The 10,325-nt window shown below is 32.8% G+C and overlaps 1 long non-coding RNA gene across 3 annotated transcripts; it reads left to right on the top strand.

Annotated features, from left to right (window-relative positions):
- Window positions 1-2,884: 2,884 nt before the first annotated feature.
- Window positions 2,885-9,672, top strand: LOC149546319 (uncharacterized). 3 transcript variants are annotated; one of them, XR_016353691.1, is made up of 4 exons: window positions 2,885-3,311; window positions 5,738-5,857; window positions 8,293-8,448; window positions 9,279-9,672. It is a non-coding gene; the product is annotated as an uncharacterized LOC149546319 (long non-coding RNA). The 3 variants fall into 3 exon arrangements; XR_016353692.1 differs by lacking the exon at window positions 5,738-5,857 and adding an exon at window positions 3,455-3,588 and having other exon boundaries at window positions 8,293-9,672; XR_016353693.1 differs by lacking the exon at window positions 5,738-5,857 and having other exon boundaries at window positions 8,293-9,672.
- The last annotated feature ends 653 nt before the right edge of the window (window positions 9,673-10,325 follow it).

The following is a 10,325-nucleotide window of genomic DNA, read 5'->3' as shown; positions in this document are numbered from 1 at the left end:
TTGGGGTGGGAACCAGTACTCAATGAAAACTTGAAGGTAAGGCAAGAATAAATGTTTACAATGATTACGAGAGGATTCCTTTATTTTTTACTGTCTAAAGCACATGACGGTTATTCCAGTCTTGTTATTCTGTAGACATCATTTCTTCCAAACATCTATATCAGAATCAAAGTGGCTTTCGTTGATTGCTTATATTCTCCGTAGTTTTGATAATTTATCTCAAAGTAATTTTTTATTTTATTGGTAAATGTTATTTAATTAGTCTATCCTATGATCTTATCCGGAAACAGCTTTATCTTTTTTTTATTAAAATTTGGAAATTTGACAACTCTTTCTTTTTTAGAATTTTAGTACTTGCGTTATTTAAATAATTTTGAGTACTAAGATGATGAAAGATAGTTGTTCAAATAACATATAATATGAGTAATTTCATTTATATAACAAATTAGAATATAGATATAAAATTGCATTCTATAATTTGAAAAAAACAATAATTAAGGTTCAATAATATTTCAAGCATCATTTCATTTCTACTATAGAAAAATTTCATTAAGTTTGTGACCAACATAGTCATAATCTATTTACAAAATCAATAGAAAATTTATGAATTTTATGGAAAAATTGAAAGAATACTAAAAACACATAAATATACACTTCAAAATAAAGACCTTCCACAGACAGAAATAAGAATTTTTATTTATTAACAAATACAATTACAACACTTGTATTTAAAGGACCATTCACACCACCGATGGTGAGTGTTCACCTAGGTCATTACACATGGACAATAGATCAATCTAAACTATCTAAGTTGCATGTCATCCTAACTATAGCTTGACTAAAGCAAAGAATGAGTTAACTATTCTATGTATAGTCCTAAACGATTGCATGATCAGACCACTAAGTGGCAATTAGTAAATGAGGGAAATATCTTTCCATGATTCGTTAGGCTCCATCTTTTAACTGATTATGCCTAGGAGAAATTGTGTTATCCAACACTCCCTTTTAATTTCTACCTACATATGATATGACTTTCCAATGCAATTTCAAAATGGTTTTTAGTTTACTATTGACTTTTACATTCATTATTTGGTTAATAGCTTACCAAAAATTTTGCATGAAAGTGGTTTCTATTAACCACAAAAACTCACCAGTATATAAAATCTTCAAATTCATCATTTTTTTTTATATCAATTTTATAAAGTCTTTAGACTTACTGAAAACCATATCTTAAATCTTCAAACTTGGATCAAACCTAGGAAATCTCATCATTTTCTCGAAATGCTCTAAACATGAGCTCTTGCAATCTTTTATGTTCAGTCCATTATGGGTTCAACTATGAAACCCTTGTATTTTATCAACAACTCCCATTTAGCCACATTGTGGGTGCTGGGGAATCCAAACTTTGTTGGGCCCTCCAACCCAATTGCTTACCAAAACTTAATAAAAATGATTGAATGTTTAGCAGTATCATTTTCTTATCAATTGACAACTTCCATCCTCCTCTAACTTTTTTAATCTGCCTTTGTCCTATTTCACACAATCTTCTACTTTTTCTTAGCCTAGGCACTTATTCAAAATATTTTTTCACTATAAATTAATAAAGACAACAAACTATGAGATACCCATGCTACAATTTTTTTTCTTCAAGTATATTTCACTCTTTTATTGAAAAAAATCCTTCTTTTTTAACCTTCTCTTTGCCATTGTAATTAGCTACAAACTTCAACAACCCTTTGAATCTAACCTTCTCTGATACCTCACGAAAGAATACTAAAAACACATTAATATACACTTCAAAATATAGAGCTTGCTAGAATAGGTAGAAAGGATATTTTTAATTGATTAATAAACATGATTACATTGCTTGTATTTAAAAAGGTCCTTCACAACACTGATGGTGTGTGTTTGCCCAAGTCATTATGAATGGAAAATAGATAAATCTAAACTATCCAACTATACCTTGACTGAAGGAGATAATGAGTTTATTATTCTACGTACAATTCTAACCAATTGCATGATCACAATAGTAAGTTACAATTGGTAAACAATGTTGATCAAATAGACTCCACCTTTTAACTGATTGGGCCTAGGAGAAATTATCACTTCCAACAAATATTCCATTGAGATAATACAAGAATGTGACATCTTAATTAAATAGAAGAAAAATGATTGAAGAGCATAATTCTGTCATCTAACATATTAAATGAAAAGTTAATAAAGATTAAACTCTAAAATACTTAGTGTCCAATGAATATTTCTATAAAAAATTCAATTTTATTAATATATTTTTTCCACAATATCAAGAATATAAGTCATACAACAAATAAATGAAATACAAATTACTCATACTATTTATAAATCTCATATACCAACATGCTTTCTTCTAAAAGAAATTAGCACTTACTCTTCTCCCAATTAAATTTATAAGAAATAATATACCACCCAATTAAAAATAAAATATTACCTAACCTTTTAAATTACATATGAATTTTTGAAAGATATATTTAAAGTAATAATAATCTGAAAATCTATTTCTTAGGCACGTCTACAATGCAATTTATATGCACTCACCTCTTTCGCTAGTATATTTCACTTGCACATAAAGAACTTTAAGACTATTTAACACTATCTAAGTGCATATAACTTCTACAGAAGCCTATTCCTAGTTTTTTATTCTTTTCTTATTTTTTTAAGCCCCACCTTAAATTAATACCATCCTTTTCAAATTTTTAGAATCTAAACTTTGGCTCAGTAAAGATGAAGATAGTTTTATTCTTTACGTACTTTACGTTTTCTTCAAACACATACTTTACGTTTTCTTCAAAAATTATATACCTGTAACGATGTACAGAATATTTTCAAGTGAAAGTCCATACGTTTTCTTGTCACTGGTAACATTCTACAGCTGTACCCCTTTGAAAATATTAGTCCCTGGAACTAATGTTTTCAGTGGGGCTTCTAATTATTAATTTGAATCAGAGTAAATAATCCTACGGTTGGAAGATGTATAATTTTAAAAATCTATTTTTTATCTAATTCCCATTTTCCTATTGGGCGATGGCCATTTTGTCAGGGGTAATTTTTTTTAATTGTAGAAAATTGAAAGAAAAAGGTAGACTAATAAGCTTGTACTAAATATTCTGACAGCTGTCAACTATCCCATCCATGTGATCATTTATTGTTATTTTTTCAGACTCGTGTTATCAAATTTCTTTTATTGTTCTACTGCCAGGCAGACATTTGCAGTAATTTTCAGGGTCGTTGAGGAATTCAGAAGCCAAGTCTTTGAATCGAAGGGACGAGAAAACGTAAGTTTCGACTTGTATTTGCCTGTGCAATATAGTTTTTACAAATTGTAAATATGTTGGTGGATGCCGCTGCCTGCGGTAAACAATTTTCCCAATTTTTAACAGAGGTTCTAACGGACTATTTCTTAAAACTTGTTGTCTAGGGTTGTCTGTAGAACCATTTTCCCGCACGAGTAAGGGAAACTGTAGCAAAATGCTCACAAGCTCATCCTCAAGGGTTGACAGTGGCTTGGTCGCTTAAGACTAAAAATATAGAAATTAATGATGATTTGGAATGGTCTGTGTCATTGTCCATGGTTGATATATTTGCAATGTTTAATTTATTATATTATCCATGAATTTAATTTTCCTGAAAGCATCCTGTTATTGCTATTCTTCCATATAAAAGTTGTGATGTATGTAAACCACAATTTCTTCCTTGAGCTCTGGCAAGGACAACCAGGTTGCCAATGGTGGCTTCATCATCTATTATCAACATATTTCATTGTAACCACGACTGCAATACTCTGTTACAGAGATGGAGAATGGCTATGTGCATGTCCTGCAAACGTACACCCCTTTCAAAACCATCTCCAAGGGAAAAAAAAACCCATACTCATATTACGCGATGTGTTTGACAAAATGGCCAGACAGGCTCCTTTGTTGTGAATGTCATGATTAGAGATTCGAAGACATGGACTTTGATGTCATTGTAATGTCCAAGTAACTCATCAAATTCAAAAGCAAAGAACAAGTTTCAGCCTTTATTTCTAATGCCCACAATGTGAAATCAGACGCTGAAAATCACTTTTAGATAGAGACATGGTTGAACGCTAAGCGGTCGGTTTTTTATAATAATGTACAAGAAGAAAAAAATTGAACTCTTCAGCAATTTGAAAAAAGTCCGTGCCACAATGTTAACCAGGAATTTAGGATTCTGCCACACTGTTCAAAAATTTGCACACTCCTACAATATCTTAACCTATGCTACTCTGATAAACTTACCTTGCAGTCGGGTGGAAAACATTGCAAAGCTCAAGTGTCTGAAATTTACCGAGTGCAAAACATGAATCATTCGACAATGTTCATTTCAATCCCTATACAAATTACCCCTGTTTTTCACCTCCACCAATTCATTCTATAGTTCAGTAGAGCCTTTAATTTAGTAAACCCTTTAAGTAGAGGCGTCTTAAAAAGGAATGTTCCAGAAAACTTCTAGAATTTTTAGTACTGCTATTTTTTATTTGTAGAAAAATTAAACCGTTGGTGTTTTTTACTTTGATATTGTGGCATGATAGAATAATAATTGGACTGCTAATGTACAATTGAACGATGTGAATATCGATGCTCTTTTACAAACTTTATCTGTGATATATTTGCATGCCTAATGTCAACAAACTAGTTGACATAGTCTAATCTAGAATTGAGAGGCAGTTGAAGGAATTTGTAATGGTCAATTATTTGTTAGTCTATGCAGTATACAAATATTTTAAGTCTATTTCGTTTACATTCTTTCTCTTTTGTTCTCACTACACATGATAGCCCATAGATTTTAGACATTAAACAATTTAACAAATGACTTATCTAATTAATTTCAAACTGCACAATGTTAATAAAACATATATCATTAGAAAATTTTAACTGTCAAATACCAAAAAAAAAATTATATAAATGGAAATAGGAAAAAAAGTAAATATTTTATTAATGTTTTAGAAATTAATGTTTTCATATATTTATCAATTTATTAAAAAAACCACATCTAATATTCTAAAATTTGGAGTGTTATTTACAAAATTAAATTTTATTTTTGAGTTTTTATTTATTTTCTGTTTAACTGTTTTTTCAACTAAAACAATAGAAATAAATATATAGATACATATCAATTAATTACATTTATTATTTATATAAATGACTGTTAACACACTATGATTTGCCTTATTTTATTTAGTTGTTGATTTGAATATTCTCTTCCACTTTGTTTTGAGATTTTTAATTGTGATATGATTTCATCAAAAAGTGGTTTCTCACTTTGATATAAAAATTTAGAGAATATGAAATTTCAGAAACTATTTGTGACAAAAACAAGATATCAACTTTGAACTTAAGTAGGGGACAAGAACACCGCATTTTTCCATAAATCTATGCAGGCTTGACATAGCAGGAGTTATATTTCTTTTGTTGTTACTTCAGATGGGACGTGTCTAACCTCCTCTCAAGAAGTTTCTAGGGAAGTTATTCAATTTTACTCTAATCTCTTTTCAAATGATTTACCCCCGGCAGAGATTGAGGAAAATACAATCCTATCCTATACTCCCTCTATTTTGACCAAGGAGATGAATGACTCTCTTATGAGGCCAATTAGTATGTCTGACTTGGAGGGGGTGGTCTTCAGTTCGTGGAAAGGCAAAGCTTTGGGACTTGATGGCTTCCATGTTGAATTTTTTCAGGAATTTTGGGATATTATCAATCATGACCTTCTGGATGTGGTTCAGGAGTCCTATTCCAACAAAGAAATGCTCCGAGCCTTGAATGCTACTTTCTTTGTCCTTATTTCGAAGATGGAAGAGGTAATCAACTGGACTTCTTTAGGCCCATTGCTCTTTGTAATGTGTTCTATTAAATCATTACTAAGCTAAATTTCTTTTTGGATGGGGTGGGTATTGCTTCCGAAGCTATTCACTCTATGTGTACTTCCAGGGAACGTATCATGTTCATTAAGCTTCATATGGATAAGGCTTATGATAGAGTCAATTGGGATTTCTTGCAGAACATTCTTCTATCTTTTGACTACGATCAAGAATGGGTTAGATGGGTTCTTAGTTGTGTTACTATTGCTTCCTTCTTGGTCCTTCTTAATGGTGAACCGTTAGAGCTTTTTGGGGCATCTAGAGGTCTTCGCCAGGGAGATCCGCTCTCTCCTTATTTTTTTATCATTATGGCTGAGAGACTTGGTAGACTTATCAAGTTTCATGTTTCCCAAAATCCGAGTCAAGGATGGCAATGGGGAAATGGTTTGCCCACTCTTTCCCATCGCCAGTTTGTTGAGGATATTAACTTTGCTGGGAGACCTCAGATTCAGGAAGCTAAAGCCTTTTGGCTCACTTTGGATACTTATTTGGATGCCTCTGGACAAAAAATTAATGACCACAAGTCCTCTTTTTTTCTTCAACATTCCTGAGCCTATCCAGTGGAGGATTGCTAATATCCTAAGATTTCAGATTAAGTCTCTCCCTCTGACTTACTTGGGAGGTCCATATTGTGGTGGGTAGATAGCCTAGGCTTTTTTGGCAAAGCTTTCTCAATAAACTTCACCAAAAATTCAATCATTGGACTCATAGGCAGCTCTCTACTGTTGGCAGGGTAACACTCCTTCAATATATGATTCAAGCCCTTCCCATATATAGAAGCATGGTTTAGCCTGCCTCGTTGTATTTTCTTAAGGAATTTGATGCTCTCTCTCACCAATTTCTTCGGAGTGGCAATTTGCAAAATAAAAAATGGAGCGTCATCAATTGGGATACCATTTGCAGGCCAAAGAAAGAAGGAGGCCTCAACCTTTGTTTTGTTATCTTGTGTAGTCAATCTCTTGCTGCCAAGCTCTATTGGTGCTAGTGTTCTAGTTAGTCTCAGCTTTGGGCCCATATCTTGTCACACAATTATTTACCTAGTGTTGAACCTTCTAATATTTCTATGTTTTCTCTTGAGGGAAGAGGCTCTGTGATGTGGAATACCCTCAAGATTGGTGGTCACCTGGGTGATCCCACAATAATGGGTTCCACTTTTTGACCAATTTTGACACTGAAATCAATATTTTTGCAACAAACGTCACGTTCAAGTGACTATATATCAAAAACCATAAATAATTTCAAGATGACATAAACTAATGATTTTGAGTACTCTTTTCCTACTTTGTAACCATATATTTTTATTTTTTTGAAAAAAAATATTTATGGCAACTTTTTCATCTCCTTCGAAAAGTGGTACATAATAAAATTCAATATTTTAAAAGAGTGATAGTTCGTTTGACACACATAATTTTTTTTCTAAAAATGATAATGAAGTAATTCTTTTGGTGTTAGATTCGTAACATCAATATCCAAAGGATGCATTTGGTTTGATTCATTTTGGTTGAATATTGTATAGTTTATGAAGTTTTGAAGTGACACAAATCGTAATTCAAACATACATTCCGTTTGACACAAATAATTTGAAGTCAATTTATTAGAAACTTTATTATTATTATTATTAGAAAGGTATCTCAATAGGCTAGTTCCTACATATTTTTTTTAAAAAAAAATTGACCTAATTTACTAATTTTCTGGAGGTGTCAAAGTCGGTTGATGTTCAATTGGTAATGAACCTATGATGAGTTAAACTCATATTTGAAAGCCTTAATGATTAAAATATGTATTACAATTATAGTCATTAGAAAGCTTGCTTCGAGTAGCACATTTTCGCATTTTTTATTTTATAGTAGGAGATCATTTATCTAAAATTATGGGTGTCAAAATAGAAAAAAAATTAAAGAAAAAAAGGCCCAAAAAATGTAATTTTGTATGTTCACGCGAACATACGAATATGTTCATGCGAACATAATGTTCGCATGAACATATGACCCAAAAAAATTGGGTAAAAAGATGTTGTCTCATATGTTCGCGTGAACATGATTTAAAAAAAGGTTTGTGCAACCATAATAAGTATGTTCGCACAAACATATGGTAAACTCAATTTCCCATTTTGCAATTTTTTTCATTTTTGTTCGTCCCACTAAAGTGGAACCCATTATTGTGGGTTCACCCACCTAGTGAAGAGAAGTTTATTTTGGATCTATAATAGAGGCATTGAGGCTTTATTTTGGAATGATTCTTAGAATGGGTATCCTCCTCTCTTATCCTCTCATCCACACTTGCAGTCTCTTTGTAATTTTTTTCCTTTCTGCTGGATGGAATAAGATGGCTCATTATAAGGAGGCTTATAATCTAGGCCTTGTTGTTGGTTACAGATGGAAGAATTCTTCTGATTGGCCACTGGGTGGCTCTCTAGGGGATTGGTTGGAACTATCTCAGATATTGGTGTCTAGGGAGTGCAACTCTTTGCAAGAACCTGATGTTTTGGCTTGGGGAGGTGCTTCTTCTGGAATGTATTCTATTTCTTCAAGGTACATTGTGCTGACAAAGCAACTTTTTGGCGATGTGGTGGTCTCTTGGTGGAAGAAAGTTTGGAATAGTTTTTCATGGCCTAAGTGTAACTTTTTCCTCTAGATTCTGGTTTACAATCATTGTCTTACTTAGGAGAATCTCTACAAGCAAGGTTTCTAGGGGCTTTCCATTTGTGTTTTATGCTACAATAGTGAAGAGACTATTTCTCACCATTTTTTCTAGTGCCCCTTTGCCAAATAGATTTGTCACTTCTAGTGGAGTGTTTCGGGATGCACGTTCTAGCACATTTCCTCTCTGTCTAAATTTTGGGACTATTTGGAACATCCCCCTTCAAAGACTTCTTTTCTTTAGGTTGCTTGGACTATTGGCCATTCCCTTATTTTATGGCATGTTTGGCTTGAGAGGAATATAAGAATCTGTCATAATGTGCAGTTTGAGATCAGGCACCTATGGGGGAAAATTGTTGATTCTCTTCATGAAACACTCCTATCTAAATGTGACATTGGTGGAGGCTTGGATCCTAGAGATGTTGGTATTTACTCATGCCTTTCCTTTCCTCTTCAGAGAAGCACTCCTTCGGTCCCCCACAATCACTTTGGGAATAGAGCTAGGCAACACTCTCAACATGTTAATCATGAGGGGCATTGGAATCCTCCTAAGGTGGGCATTCTTAAAATCAACACTGATGGTTCTTCTCAGGGAAATCCTAGTCTGACTAGTATTGGCGGAGTTGGGCATGATAGTTCTATTGATATTCAGTTTTTGTTTTCTATATACAAGGGTTACCATACTAATAACCTCATGGAATCCTTGGCTATCTTGGTTGCAGTGGAACAGTGCTGTCAATATGGCTGGAAAAGAATTATTTGCAAGACTAACTCACAGGTGGTTGTCAATTTATTGAATGGAAGGAACCTTGTGCATGTGGATTGGCATTTGGCTCTAGTTATTCAGCAGATCATTTAGTTATGCAATTCTCTGGATATTGTGTCTTTTATGTATATGCCTTGTGAGTGGAACAGTGTGGCTGATTGTCTGGCTAAATGGGCCTCTAAGCATGGACCAGCTTGGAACATTATTGATCATGTGATGCTTCCCCTTGATTTATCTCAGATGCTGGTTCAACTTGTGGACTAGGATAAAGCTCTGTAGTTCTCTTTGTTTCTTGTGTTGTTATGCTCTCTTTGGTATTCAATAAAAATATTTCCCCTCTTTTAGTTTAACTTTGAACTTGAGCTACTATCTCTAATTATAAAAAACATTCTTATTCTTCTATACTCAGAAATATAATGATTGGCTTTATGTTATTGAGCTATTGTACTTCAACATTACTACTACCAATGAAATAGTCTATGCCCAAGTAACCAAATTTTAATAATCAAGATACTAAGCTTATGTTTACAATGTTAGCATCCAAATCAACTGACTCTAGCCATCCGGACTTCATTTTATGGGACATTGTTCTAGCAACACATAATATATACAAATGAAAAAAGCTCATTTGATGTTGTCAACTTAGCTACAATGAGTTCAACACCTGAACAGATTTTATGCTTAATGTATTTGGCTCCAGCAATTAGTTTTTATAGAAATCAATATCTAGCTCTTTAATTTTTTTATGGGTACTGCTAAACCTAAAAATGTGTCACAACACAAAACATGGAGCTTATGTTATGTTGCATTTCTACTATAAATTTATGTAATGTTGTATTTCTACTATAAATCTATAGTTGAAAACTTGAAGACATTTCAACTTTAACACATCAGTTGATTGTGTTCAATCTATTCTCCATTCAACAACAACATTAACATAGAAAATATTTAGTACTATACTTTCCACATAGTATGATTTATCTTAGTAATTTATATTTTTCTA

Source organism: Cupressus sempervirens, chromosome 7 (assembly GCF_028749045.1).
Source record: "Cupressus sempervirens isolate cs-2001-9-10 chromosome 7, ASM2874904v1, whole genome shotgun sequence".
NCBI lineage: Eukaryota > Viridiplantae > Streptophyta > Pinopsida > Cupressales > Cupressaceae > Cupressus > Cupressus sempervirens.
Note: the sequence above shows the minus strand (reverse complement) of the source record. Positions and strands in the feature narration are given on the sequence as shown.